Source organism: Mustela putorius, unplaced genomic scaffold (assembly GCF_011764305.1).
Source record: "Mustela putorius furo isolate JIRA1106 unplaced genomic scaffold, ASM1176430v1.1 tig00000487_pilon_pilon_pilon, whole genome shotgun sequence".
In the NCBI taxonomy this organism is placed as follows: domain Eukaryota; kingdom Metazoa; phylum Chordata; class Mammalia; order Carnivora; family Mustelidae; genus Mustela; species Mustela putorius.
In genome coordinates this window covers 3,487,143-3,499,784 of record NW_025421399.1, presented here as the reverse complement: position 1 = coordinate 3,499,784, position 12,642 = coordinate 3,487,143, and the positions used below count along the sequence as shown (strand labels likewise).

At 49.2% G+C, this 12,642-nt stretch overlaps 1 protein-coding gene across 2 annotated transcripts in view; it reads left to right on the top strand.

Annotated features, from left to right (window-relative positions):
* The first annotated feature begins 12,289 nt into the window (after positions 1-12,289).
* MAP3K14 (mitogen-activated protein kinase kinase kinase 14) overlaps positions 12,290-12,642 on the top strand; it is a 43,070-nt gene continuing 42,717 nt past the window's right edge. Inside the window, exon 1 of one of the 2 annotated variants that reach the window (XR_006606986.1) lies at positions 12,290-12,413. The gene's annotated coding sequence lies outside the window, so the exon portion shown is untranslated. The remainder of the gene's footprint in view (positions 12,414-12,642) is intronic. The other variant, XM_004772468.3, reaches the window with a different exon arrangement.

Genomic DNA, 12,642 nt, shown 5'->3' with positions numbered 1-12,642 from the left:
ACCAGCTATAATCCATAGAAACAAAAGCTCATTGGGGGTCCTCAAAAAATTTTAAGAGTGAGACAAAAAGTTTGGGAACCGCTGAGTTAGCACTTAGAAAATGTTTCAGTTAGGAGTCATCTCCTCTGTGGTGGGTCCTCAGTAATCAATTCTTAGTAGTCAAGCTCCACCAGCTTCCAAATCTCAAGGATTTAACCATTAACAGATGGTCTTTTCATTGTTTCTTATTTTCCAAGGTCCCAGGTGCCCCTTCCCTCCTCCCCACCCATTTACCCTCCATTAACCCTGGCCCTTCTTATCTCCCACTACAGGGATTCCCGGCCATAGGACCTTGAGGTACCACCCACCCTCCGAACACAGCTGACCACCGGGGTAGAGACTCACTGCAACCTACTTGGCATAAAGTGTACATTTATGAAATTACCTTCACAACCACCAAGCTAATTGCATCTTGAGCTAACAAGCTAGTGGGTAATGACAGACCCAGTCGTGGCTGGGGACTTGTTCAGAAGTTTCTGGCTTTGAAATCTCCTCAACGGCCTACTTGGGTTGGGTTATTTCATCGCAGTGTATTTTAAGAGACTGAGCAAGTCTCAGCCAGATTAGGAATATCTGAGTAAGTGTAGGGCATGAGCATCCCCAGCAGGGGCGTCTCCAAATATCTCCAGAGCCAGCAAGGAAAAGAGGCCCCAGGCATCTGGGGAATCCAAATGGAAGAGATTTTCTAAAAGGAAGGCAAATTGCTCACAGTTCATTAAACCACGCGCGCATACACAAACACACAGAGAACTTTGTGACTGGAAACTCAGTAAAATCGAAGCAAATGATAAATGACAAATAAATAAACTGCCTGGGAAGAAAGAGACAGAGGCAAGACCCTTTCAACACCAAAAATGAGTGAGGACACAAACATAAACATCTAATACAGCCTGAAGAGCCTCACCTTCTCTCTGTGTTCTGTTTCCATCAGTGATGTCCTCACACCTGTCATTTGAATATCACCTTCATGGGGTTACCCCTGAATTCCACCTGTGTTATTATTTACTTAACACTCTTCTCAAAGTTGACTCCTCTTTTTTTTTTTTTCCTTAACTTAGATTCTTTCGAAAGGTACTGGACTACTTTGAAAGGAACCTTCGTCTTTTGACTGTAGACTGAAAACCAGTATCCTTTGCGATGAAAAATAAATCCAATGAAAACCAAACATGGTTATTAAACTCTAGCTAGGCTCTGTGGTCTGCCAAAAACTCTAATCCTTGGACCAGTACTCTGTCTAAAAAGACTAGCAAGTGTTAGAAAAAGGTGTTAAAGATATATTGGCACCAAAGTGAGACTTTCTTCCTGACTTAATTAGAAGGATTGACAGGAAGTGTGACCTGCTCCTGGGGATTTCATCCTATGTCTATTCTCCGATATGGAATGGCAGCTCCCTGAGGCAAGCACAAGGGTCTTTGTGTTCACTGCTCTAAACCCAGTGTCTAGAGCTGGCCTGGTATAAAGTATGTGGTCAGTAAACATTCATTGAATGCATGGATTAATTAATACGTAAAATGAAATACGTATAAGGCAACAATTCTTATCATAGGCGATGGTTGGAAACAGGTAAGTCCACCACTAGGGGACCAAGTAAATTACATGCTACACAATGGTATAGGATGTAGTCTTTAAAAAAGAATAGGCGACTCTTTATGTCCTTCATGGAACTCACTATATATACAGTGAAATAAGCAAGGAACAGAGCAGTCATGTATTCCATTAATTTTTTTAAAAGAGGCTATACGGGGGTGGCTGGGTGGCTCAGTTGGTCAAGAGTCCACCACTTGATTTTGACTTGGGTTGTGATCTTGGGGTCATGGGATCGAGCCCTGAGTCAGGCTCTGAGCTCAGTGAGGAGTCTGCTAGTCCCTCTTCCTCTGTTCCTCTCTCTGCTCCCTCTCGTGGTCTCTCTCAAATAAATAAAATCTTTAAAAAATAAAAGAGGCTTTATGTGTTTGTAGATGCGTAAAACAGGTCCAGAAAAATACCCCAGACACTGGTAAGAATGGCTGTTTCAAAAAAGGATAACCCGTGGCCAGAGATGGGAGAAACATCGTCTTCTGAAATTTGTACGAAGTGCCCACATCACACATCAACTCTTCAAGGAATAGACAAATCAAACAAAGAATTGAAGGGCTGCTTGGGTGGCTCAGCTGGTCAAGTGTCTGCCTTTGACCCAGGTCATGATCCCAGGGTCCTGGGATTGAGTGCCGCATTGGGCTCCTTGCTCAGCAGGGAGCCTGCTTCTCCCTCTGCTTGTGCCCTCCTCTCTCTGACAAATAAATAAATAATTAAAATCTTAAAAAACGAATTGGAAAGAGAACAACTTTCTCAGCATGACATCAATGTTACTTAGGGCTCCAAGCCGCTACACAGGGTCCCGTGCACCACTGCGGGACCGGGTACCCCGCTTTGGAAAGCTGTGGTTTATAGGAAAGCTCCATCTGGATGGCAGAGATCTGAGAAAATGGTCTCATCTCCACAGGCTGACATCTGCTCTAATCTCTGAATCTCAACGTCTGGGTTTTCCCTCCAACTTATCTGAGCATCTTTGATCTTAATTAAGTAAAACACATCTTGGTCCCGACTGGCCCATTAGCAGCAGAATCACATAGTCCTCGACTGAAATTTCTGGCATTCTCTCCCTCTTAGCCCATCAAGTTACTTATCTCCTTGCACAGCTTTTGCCAGGAGAGGTTCCCTTTCTTGGAAAATGGGAGTGGCCCTCTCAACTGACCTGGGTTACAGACCCGTCTTCTGTACCACGTCCACGTGGTACATGATCCCTCGTGAGCACAAGCTTATCACATAGGAGGGTTTTTGACACTGTGATCTTATTCTCGGACCATGTTTCATGGTTGGGAATTCTCAAGACGGCTGCATTTTATGAATCTCAGCCTGCAAGTCAGTATTGCATGTAACAGAACCTCCACCGCAGGGGCTTTACCAGGGAGCAGGAACTGAGCAACAGCAGTTTGGAGGAGGTGGGCAGTCCTGGGTTGCACCGTGGTTCCTGGAGGCCATCGGAGGCTCAACCCGTCCCCCTCTTTGCTCTGCCATCTGAGAATGAGGTTTTCGTTCTTATGGGCAAACACCGGTTGCTCCAACTCCTGGCAGAGGGACCACATTCCACACTGAAGAAGGATAATGAGCCAAAAGACAAAAAACAGCATGTGCCCACTGGATTGGACATTTTTAGCAGGTTTCCCCAGAAGCCCCACCCAGAGACTCGAAGGTACATCTTGCCCGCCAGAGTTGTGTCACAAGAACCCCTAGCTGCAAGGGAGCCTTTAAAAACAGGTTACCCCGTGAACAAAATTAGAATTCCAATCTTTTTTTTTTTTTAATGATTTTATTTATTTATTTATTTATTTAGAGAGAGCACACAAGCAAGGGGAGGGACAGGGGGAGAGGGAGAGAGAGCATCCTCAAGCTGACTGCCGAGCTGAGCACACAGCTGGACATGGGGCTCGATCCCACAACCCCAAGATCATGACCTGAGCTGAAATCAAGAGTCTGAGGTTTAACAGAGCCACCCAGGTGCCCCAGAATTCCAATCTTTAAAAAAAGGAGAGGCAAGAGAACCCGCAAGCAAAAGATACCATATAAAACTACTATTATAGTAACAAAGTATGCACAGCTTAGCCACCCTGGTAGATTAGGGAAGGCAGAGAGGATGTCTTTTCGTCATTTTTGTGTTTTAATTTTTCACACTTTGAGCAGAGAATGGAAATTAAATGTGGGACATATTTTTGGGGAGCGGGGGTGGTGGAGCGAGGTTAGATCCCTAAAATGGAACCTGGGAAGTCACTAGGAGAAACAGGCTTCTGAAGGGGTTGGCAATAAGGAGCCACAGAAGGTTCTAGATCTGAGGAAAGGTTGTGAGCCAATTCAGTTCAAAATACATTTACTTATGGATGTTGGGGAGGGTATGTGATATGGAGAGTGCTGTGAAATGTGTAAGCCTGATGATTCACAGACCTGTACCCCTGGGGCAAATAATACATTCTATGTTAATTTAAAAATTAATTTAAAAAAGAAATAAACTGAACAGATGTAATCATGAGGGAAAAAAACCACATTTACTGAATACCAACTCACCAGGTGGTGATAACAATGACGTGATGCCTCAAGGCACTTGCTGTCTGTGAAGGAGGTGAGGCAGGCAATCAGCTGGGAAATGCCGTACTTAGAGAGGAAGCATTTCATGGGGGCCTTGAGAGATGGGTGTGATTGGATAGACAGAAGCAGACAGGTACGCCTGCACCACCCATGGGGTGGTTTGGGACAACAGTAAGCAGTACAGAAGGGGCTACGGAGGCTCCTGGGGTGCAAGGCGAAGTCATTAACAGAGAGCGATGGGCAGGGAGCAGGTTTGGGGCACGTCTGGATGGAGCTGGAGTTGCCAGGTGGCTAGAAGTTGAAATACTTCACAGGCCCCTGGAAATTCCAGTTGGGAGCTCAAGATCAAGGTCAGAGATGAAGGTGTTAATTGGGAAGTCTGATATATTATGTCCAAAGCTGGCACACCTCTTCTTCCCAGAACCTCTCTCCTATGGCTCCTGAGCAACAGTGGCATCCCAGACTTGGCCCTCCCAGCCTCCAGGCACGCCCAATCATCTGATTTATTTTCTCGGTTCTGAGTCTCTATTTTGCTAATCTCTCCTGGTTCTCCATCCCCTTGCATTGCCCTAGTCCCCCCCACCATCTCTCACCTGGTCGACCACAAGGCCCTCCAACTGGCCTTGAATCTAGAGCCTATCCCCCACCCCACCCCCAAACCTTTCACACTGCAGACAGAAATGTCTCTACAGTTTTGTCCTGGAAATGTTCTTTGTCTCTCCTCTGGCCCAGACTACGAAATCTGGCCTACAAGGCCCTCTGCAATCGAGATCGCAGCCAGAAGGACCAGCCTGAGAAGCTTGCTCTCCTCTTACTTGTACCCCACACCCAACCCCTCATTGTGTCTTGACATGTTCCTTGTCTCCATGCCTTATCCCTTTGCCAGAATGCTCTTTCCACCTCCATCACCTGGCTTACTGCTTCTATACTTGGCAGCAATAGGTTCAAGCATCACCTCCTCCAGGAAGCCTTCTTTGATCTCTTCTATGTGTTCTTGTCTTACCAGGGCTTCCTTCCACCCTCTACATTGTATGGCAACCTTCTCTCTCCTCTAGTGTAGGCTTCATGACTTATTCAACTCTCTCTGTCACCAGGGCTTAATCAAGGGCCTGGCACATAACAGGTACTCAATTAATGTTTGTTGAATGATTAAATGAAGTCAGGAGTGGAAGAGAACTCCCAGGGAGAAAGTTTAGAGAACTGGGGTGCTTAGGACTAAAACCTGGGAGTGCTTCAGTCTTTAAGAGTAGGAGGAGGAGGGGTGCCTGGGTGGCTCGGTTGGTTAAGCTCTGCCTTCAGCTCAGGTCATGATCCTGGAGGCCCGGAATGGAGCCCTGAGCCCCACATCTGGCTCTGTGCTCGCTCAGCAGGGAGCCTGCTTCTCCTTCTCCCCCTCCCCATTCGTGCTTTCTCTCTCTTTCTCACTCTCTCTCAAATAAATAAATAAAATCTTTTTTAAAAAAAAAAAAAAAAGAAGAAGAAAACGTGGGAGAAAGAGGGATGCCTGGGTGGCTCGGTCAGTCGAGTGTCCAACTCTTGATTTCAGCTCAGGTGATGATCTCAGGGTCATGAGATCCCCCTGCTCCGTGGAGCCTGCTTGGGGTTCTCTCTCTCTTTCTCCCTCTGCCCCTCCCCACCCTCTGTCTCTCCCTGTCTTAAAAAAAAAAAAAAAAAGAAAAAAATTGGGGAGGGAGGAGTGGGGGAAGGAAAAGGAGCATGTACAGCATCTCCAAAGCCCAGCAAGAGAATTGGCCCCAAATGCCCGTTATCTCTTCACAGTTGCCATCATCTTGCCTTTTCCAGAACAATATGCACTTGAAATCACAAAGTCTGTCGCCTTTTCAGATTGGCTTTTCTCACTTATTAAGAAGCATTTAAGTTCCCTGCATGTCTTTTCATGGCTTCATAGCTCATTTCTTTTTAGTGCTGAATAATATTTCATTGTCTGGATAGATCACGATTTATTTATTTATTGCTATGGAGACGGTACAAAGATCAGTGGTTGCCAGGGGCTGAGGCAGAAGGAAGGAATGAATAGACAGAACACAGAGGATTTTTAGGGCAGTGAAAATACTCGGTATGATACCATAGTGATAGATACTTGTCAATGCACATTTTTCAAATCCATAGATTATACAGCTGCTGGAGTGAACTCTAATGTAAACTATTTACTTTGGGTGATTACAGGTCAATGTTGGTTCATTGGTTGTTTAAAAAATTCCCCTCGGGTGGGGGTTGTTGATACTGTGGGAGACTGTACATGGGGGACATCTCAGCACCTTCTGCTTAATCTTGCTGTGAATCTAAAACAGCTCTTAAAAATGTTAAGTCTTGGGGGCACCCGGGTGGCTCCATGGGTTAAGTGTCTGCCTTTGGCTCAGGTCTCGGGGTCCCGGTCTCGGGAGGCCGCTTCTCCCTCTCTCTCTGCCACTTTCTTGCTCTATGTCAAATAAATAAATCAAATCTTTAAAAAAAAAAAAGTTAAGTCTTTTTGGGGTACCTTGGGGACTTAGTGGGTTAGTGTCTGCCTTCAGCTCATGTCATGGTTTCAGGGTTCTGGGATCGAGTCCCACATCGGGCTCCCTGCTCAGCAGAGTCTGCTTTTCCTTCTCCTTCTGCCCTGAACACCACCCTTCCACCCCCATTCATATGCATGCATCCTCTCTCTCTCTCTCTCTCTCTCTCTCAGATAAATAAATAAAATCTTTTTAAAAAAATGTTGTCTTTTAAAAAAAAATTCCAGTGATATCTGGAAATAGTTTCTCCTCTCCACATTTCAGGTCCTAGCTTGGTTCCTCAAGGAAGTCTTCTCTGACCCTCTCCTCTCTGTCGGTCCCCCCTCCACACACACCGATTATCCTCTCCCATCCCATACCTGTTCTGGTCCTGGGCTATGTGCCCTCCTATCTGGTGCTCACCTTCTCTTCTCTGCACTGATGACTGATCCCTGCAACCTCCCAGGTTAATGAGAGGCCCTGGTAGAAGGCCATTGGGTATAATGTGGAAGGAAAGGAGATTCTTCGTCTCTCTTGGTTTTGAGTAATGTCTACGGAAGGAGCTGTGTCTCCTTGCTGGTTCCAGCTTCTTCCAAGAGACCCTGGTCCCCAGGCACTGATTATGCTGCTTCCCCCTCAAGAACCTCCAGCCCAGGAATAGCAGTGGATTCCTGATTACCTTGTCATCTCCTCTGGGCTTCTCAGCAATTCCATCCCTTTTGTAACCAACTCCTTGCATTAATTCCTCGCATGTTTAAAAGCTCAGAGTGACTTCTGCCTCTTAGTTGGGCCCTGCCAGGTACACTACATTCTGTCCTCCCTCTAGTTGCCTTCATCACCTAGAATGACTCAAGTCCTCATTTGGAGTCACTTGGTCAAGGTTAGTCCACCCACTAGACTGGGAAGCTCCTGAAGGGCAGGGACAGGTCTGGAGGTTTTGCACTCCCCAGGACCTGAAACAGCAGGTACACAGAGCACCACATCTGTGGTGTCTGCAGATGGGATCTGGGACGAGGTCATCTGACAGGGGGCAACTCGTGGGGGTCCATGGAGATAAGGGATGATGGGCCAGAAACCAGACAGCAAGGGGTATATGCAAGTGGGAGCGGAAGCAGACACCCAGCGTGCCAAGAAGTTTGGGAGTTGGGAGGGGAGAGAAGACTGGGCCAACAGTGTAGGGGAAAGCCAGGACAGAAAGGTTTTTCGGTTATAATTTGTCTGGCTTTTGGCTGGGGTGACTTGATCGCATTAGGAGTTTGAGAGGAAGAAGCTAAAGGCAGGGAGGTCAAGGGCAGGAGAAGCTGGGACACAGTGGGGTGGAACCCATGACCACAGTGGTGTCTTAGGAGGATTAAAGCCACCAGAAGGGTTGGGGGGAGACTGGAGGGGAGACTGGAGGCAGGAACGGGGGTTAAGAGGGGTAACCAGTTAGGAAGTAAGAAGAATTTGTGTCAAGCCTTAACCCAGGGCTCCCTAAAAGGGCTCCCAAGTTGGGAGGGGTATCAGAAGGGATGTCTGGGACCTACTCTTGGTAAGGTCATTTTTGCCCAGTGCCCCACAGAGAGCCCCCCAACCTTCCTTCCATCCTTTGCGGAGATGGGCACCTCTTCTTACCCACATCATCATGGCTCCTCCTCTTCCCCAATAATTCCATGGTTCGCCATGCCCCTTTCCAGCTCCTATGTGTGGCAGAATTGGGTGGAGGCAGCCAGGGTCCAGGACTTGCATGCAGTGGTGTGCGGATAAGTATTTAATAACCGGCTTGGGGGTGGGTAACACTGCTTAAACCGTTTGCCAATCCCCACAATGTAAATACTCTCTTCTCATCCAGTGTTCAGCTACCAACATGAGGTCACTGGAGGCAGAGTAGGAACAGAGCTCTAGCACACCACTGCCTGCATCCATTCCCTCTCCTGTTTCCCTAGCCCCCCATACACCTCTAGACTGGGTGTCCACCATGGTATGTCCAAGCAAGGGAGGGCTGTGATGGCACCATGCTTGTGGCCCTGGGCACGCTCCGATCAGGAAGATACAACTGCCCCTCCTCCGGGAACTTCCACCCCTGGCCCCCAATCATCTCTGATCTCAGCCTCACATCTGAGTTCTTCTCAAGTATAGCTCCAGGATCTCACAGGAATTTGGGGACTGAGACCCACAGATACTCAGATGATTCATTAGCCACTTTCTCACCAGACATGGCTGGACACCATGAACCATGCTGACTAAGGCAATAAAACCCATAATATAATTTCCTTTTTTTCCAAAGCAAACAGAAGAGGAGAAATGATCAAAGGAATTCCAAGCATTGTCTCTTTGAGGCACGAAAGGCAGTCTTCTACAGAACTCGTGGGCAAACGGCTACTTGAAACCCAAAGGCTCCTTGCAGAGTCCTGCACACAGAGGGGCAGGGCTCTGGGGCTGCACAGGTTTGAATCCCAGCTCTCTCTCTCTCTCTCTCTCTCTCTCTTTTTTTTAAAGATGTATTTATTTATTTTAGGGAGAGAGAGAGAGCATACACATGCACAGGGAGGATGGGAGAGGAGCAGAGGGGAAAAAAAATCTCAAGCAGACTCCCTGCTGAGCACAGAGCCCCCAAACAGGGCTCCATCTCCTAACCCCGAGATCACAAACTGAGCCAAAAACCAAGAGTCGGATCCTTAACCAACTGAGGCACCCAGGTGCCCCCCAGCTCATCTGTTATGGCAAAGTGACCTTATGAAAGTCACAACTTTCTGAGCCTCAGTTTGCTCATCTATGAAATGGGGGTGATAATAGTACTTACTCTGTGGGATTTGACTGTAAGTGTTCTCAACTGGGAAGGGGGCAATTTTGCTTCCTTGGTGACATTTGGCAATGTCTGGAGACATCTTTTGTTGTCTCAACTGGGTGTAGAGGGTGGTGTTACTGGAGATTAGTGAGCAGAGGTGTTCTTTAACATCCTACAATGCGGATGACAGCCCTCCACAACAAACAATTACCCAGCCCCAAACATCCACAGTGCCAGGCTGAGGAGGCCCATACTAGAGTGAATATTCAGGGAGGTCGCACACACATGAAGCACTCAGAAGGGTCTGCTAACACTTTTGCAAGGTCTCAAAAAACAGACGCTGCTGTTCGTTTGAGGAAGAGCACAGGTTACCCCTTTTCTAAACCTGAATGATTGGGGCAGGATGTGGAAATCCTTAAACGCTGAGAACCTGGCTCACTTCTCCAGGTGTGAGTCACTCCGCAAATGTCAATTTCTTTTATTTAAAGCAGAGCCAGGGCTGCGCAAGTGACTCAAGGCTAGAAGCCTTTCCAGGTTATCGTGACTTAACTAGCTAGACCGGGAGGAAGTAATTTTGCCCTGGAGCTCTCCTTCCAGGAGTGCAGCCATCTCAAGGCTCAAAGATTCCGCAGTGCTCACCGGGGAGTGGGAATTGTGTTATTACCTCACCCCACACACATCGGGGCTTGGAAAGGCCTGAGAAAGGTAGCCGAAACCACGAAGCACCCCCTTGTCCCAAATGCCTTCCTCACCCGTAGGGATTTGTCCCTTTGCTGCAACCGGATTCGAAATTCCTTCTTGGGAGTTGCAGCTCTGGGCCAACAAGTAACTCTCTCCCACTAATACACATGAGTGTATTTAAAGATTTAAAGTCAGATCACCTACCTGTACCCTTGGGGCTAATAATACATTACATGTTAATTTAAAAAAATTTTAAAATATAAGGTCAGATCATCTGGATGGGGTACTGGATGCATGCAGGGAACCGGGACCCAAAGAAGTGTCAGGGGAATCTGGGTAAAGTATGTGGGCGTGGGGTGTCTTAAATGAATGATGGCAAGCCAGGGAGCGTCTGCAGACTCTGGCTTGTGCCCACGTCTTTCCTGAGAAGTGTTGTGCCCAGAGGCGAACAGGTGGTGGGAGAGGCGAGCTGAGGATCGAGGCTTACTGATACCGACCTGTAAACCACCATCTGCCCAAGCTCCACCTCTCCCGGAGTGACTGATGTCAACAACCCTGGGGCTGGAAGGAGTTTTAGGGACCCCCCAGCTTCCTTCTTGCCCACCCGCTCCAGGTCAGAGATAGAGCCGGTCAGGCACCAGACACTATCCAGCTCCAAAGCCTGGGCATTTTGAGGACCACAACCTCAAATGCTTCAGGGGCCAGAAGGATGACATAAGCTAAGTGGTTGGGTATAAGATAACACAGGCAGAGGCTGGGAGGAACTGCAGGCTGTGCTCTAAGGCATTCAAATTAAACACACACACACACACACACACACACACGCACACACAGAAAAAACACAAAAACCAGCGTTCAGCCAGCCAAACAAAACATATCTGTGGCCTGAGTGTGTGGGTGAGGCCCTTAGGTTGTAAGTTTTCGACCCCTGACTAAATAAATGGTCTTCCCTACCCGCCAATAACTTAGATCTCCAAAAATAAGCTTTGAGCTACCACCGACTGTCTGAAAATGAGAACTCCTAAACAGGTCTTCGCTCTAAAACTTCCAGGAATGGGATGATCCTTACTTCCCAAGACCACCTGGGAATGGGACCTGCCTACCCCTACCCCTGGAGCCAGTTACCAGACCTACCTGCCATGGACCACTGAAGGGGATGGGGTGCCCAGGTCCCTACAAACTGTTTCTTAAAAGTTTGTAATTGTTTATTACAAATAAAACAGAAGCTCACCGTGGTACAGAGACGCAAAAGTTAGAAAAGAAAAACTATCCACAGCTCCCTAACACTACCCACCCACCCACCCTGCCCCCGTCAGAAGGAACCCCTGGTGACACCCTGGAGCATAGTCATAGTCCAAGCCCCTTTTCTTGCATAGATTAAGTCCCAGTCTACTCTCTGGCCCTGTGACAAGTAAACCCAGCTGGCAGATGCTTCGTGCTGCGCTCCCACCACGGTGCTCCTCCAGCTGTAGAAAGAGGTTGCACCAAGCCATCCGCAAGCTCTCTCATCAGACCTGGGATTCAACATACAAGTCTGACCCATCAGACTTGGGGCTCCCCAAGCTTCTCAAGGAAAGGCACTTGAACCTGTCTTACTCGTCCTCGGGAATTCTACAGAGCCAGGCATACAGTAAGTGCTCAATAAAAGTGTTTCTAACCTTCTCTCCGCTACCCACCACCCCCCCGCAACGCCACACCTTCCTCAGCAGCCCAGGCTAAGTAGAGAGTGGAAGCAGAACCAGACCCAGGAGAGAGCGCCTCGCCGTCTCCAAGGTAACCTGAGTCCCTAGCTTGGGGAGCCCACGCATGCGCACACTCGCCCTTCCTTCCCGTAACCTCCAGAAGCACGCAACCCGTAAAAAGACTGCCAGAAGCTCAATGCGCATGTGTGGTTCCACCAACACCCCGGCCGCCTCCGCCTCTGTCAGTCCGTCCGCCTAGCAATCTCTGCTCTATAAACACTGTCCGGAAATAATGCCCATTTCTGGAAACGAGGCCTTCCTAGCCAATCTTTGCTAGGGGCCGTACGACGGGACCAGCCGGGACGCGCCGACTCATTGGTCAGACTGGAGGAGTGGGCGGGGCCAAGGGTCGAGGTGCGGCCAGAGCAAGGAGGCGCGAAGAGTGGCAAATCTGCAGCCGCCGGGGGAGGCGTGGCCCCGAGGGCGGCCGGGAAGGCGGTGAGGGGGCGGGGCTCGAGGCCGGGGCGGGGCGACCGTAGTCCGGGAGCCCAGCGGTCGGCGGCCGGCGGCGGGAGAAGGCGCGAGGGGAGCGCGAGACACTCGCTGGTTGGGGAGATCGGCGCTCAGCCGGTAGGTGACTGGGCGGGACCCCGGGGTCCGGAGCGGGGCGTCGAGGGAGCGGCTGGGATGAGTCGCCCCTCCGCTTGGGGCCAGGCCGCGGCCTGGCCCGCCGCCCGGAGTGGTGGGGGTCGGCGGCGCGGCCGGTCAGATCCGCTGGCGCGGGGGCCCTCGGCGGCAGGCCGCGAGCGCTCGCTTGACACCACGCTGCCAGGGCCAAGGTCGCACGCCTTGCTCGCCT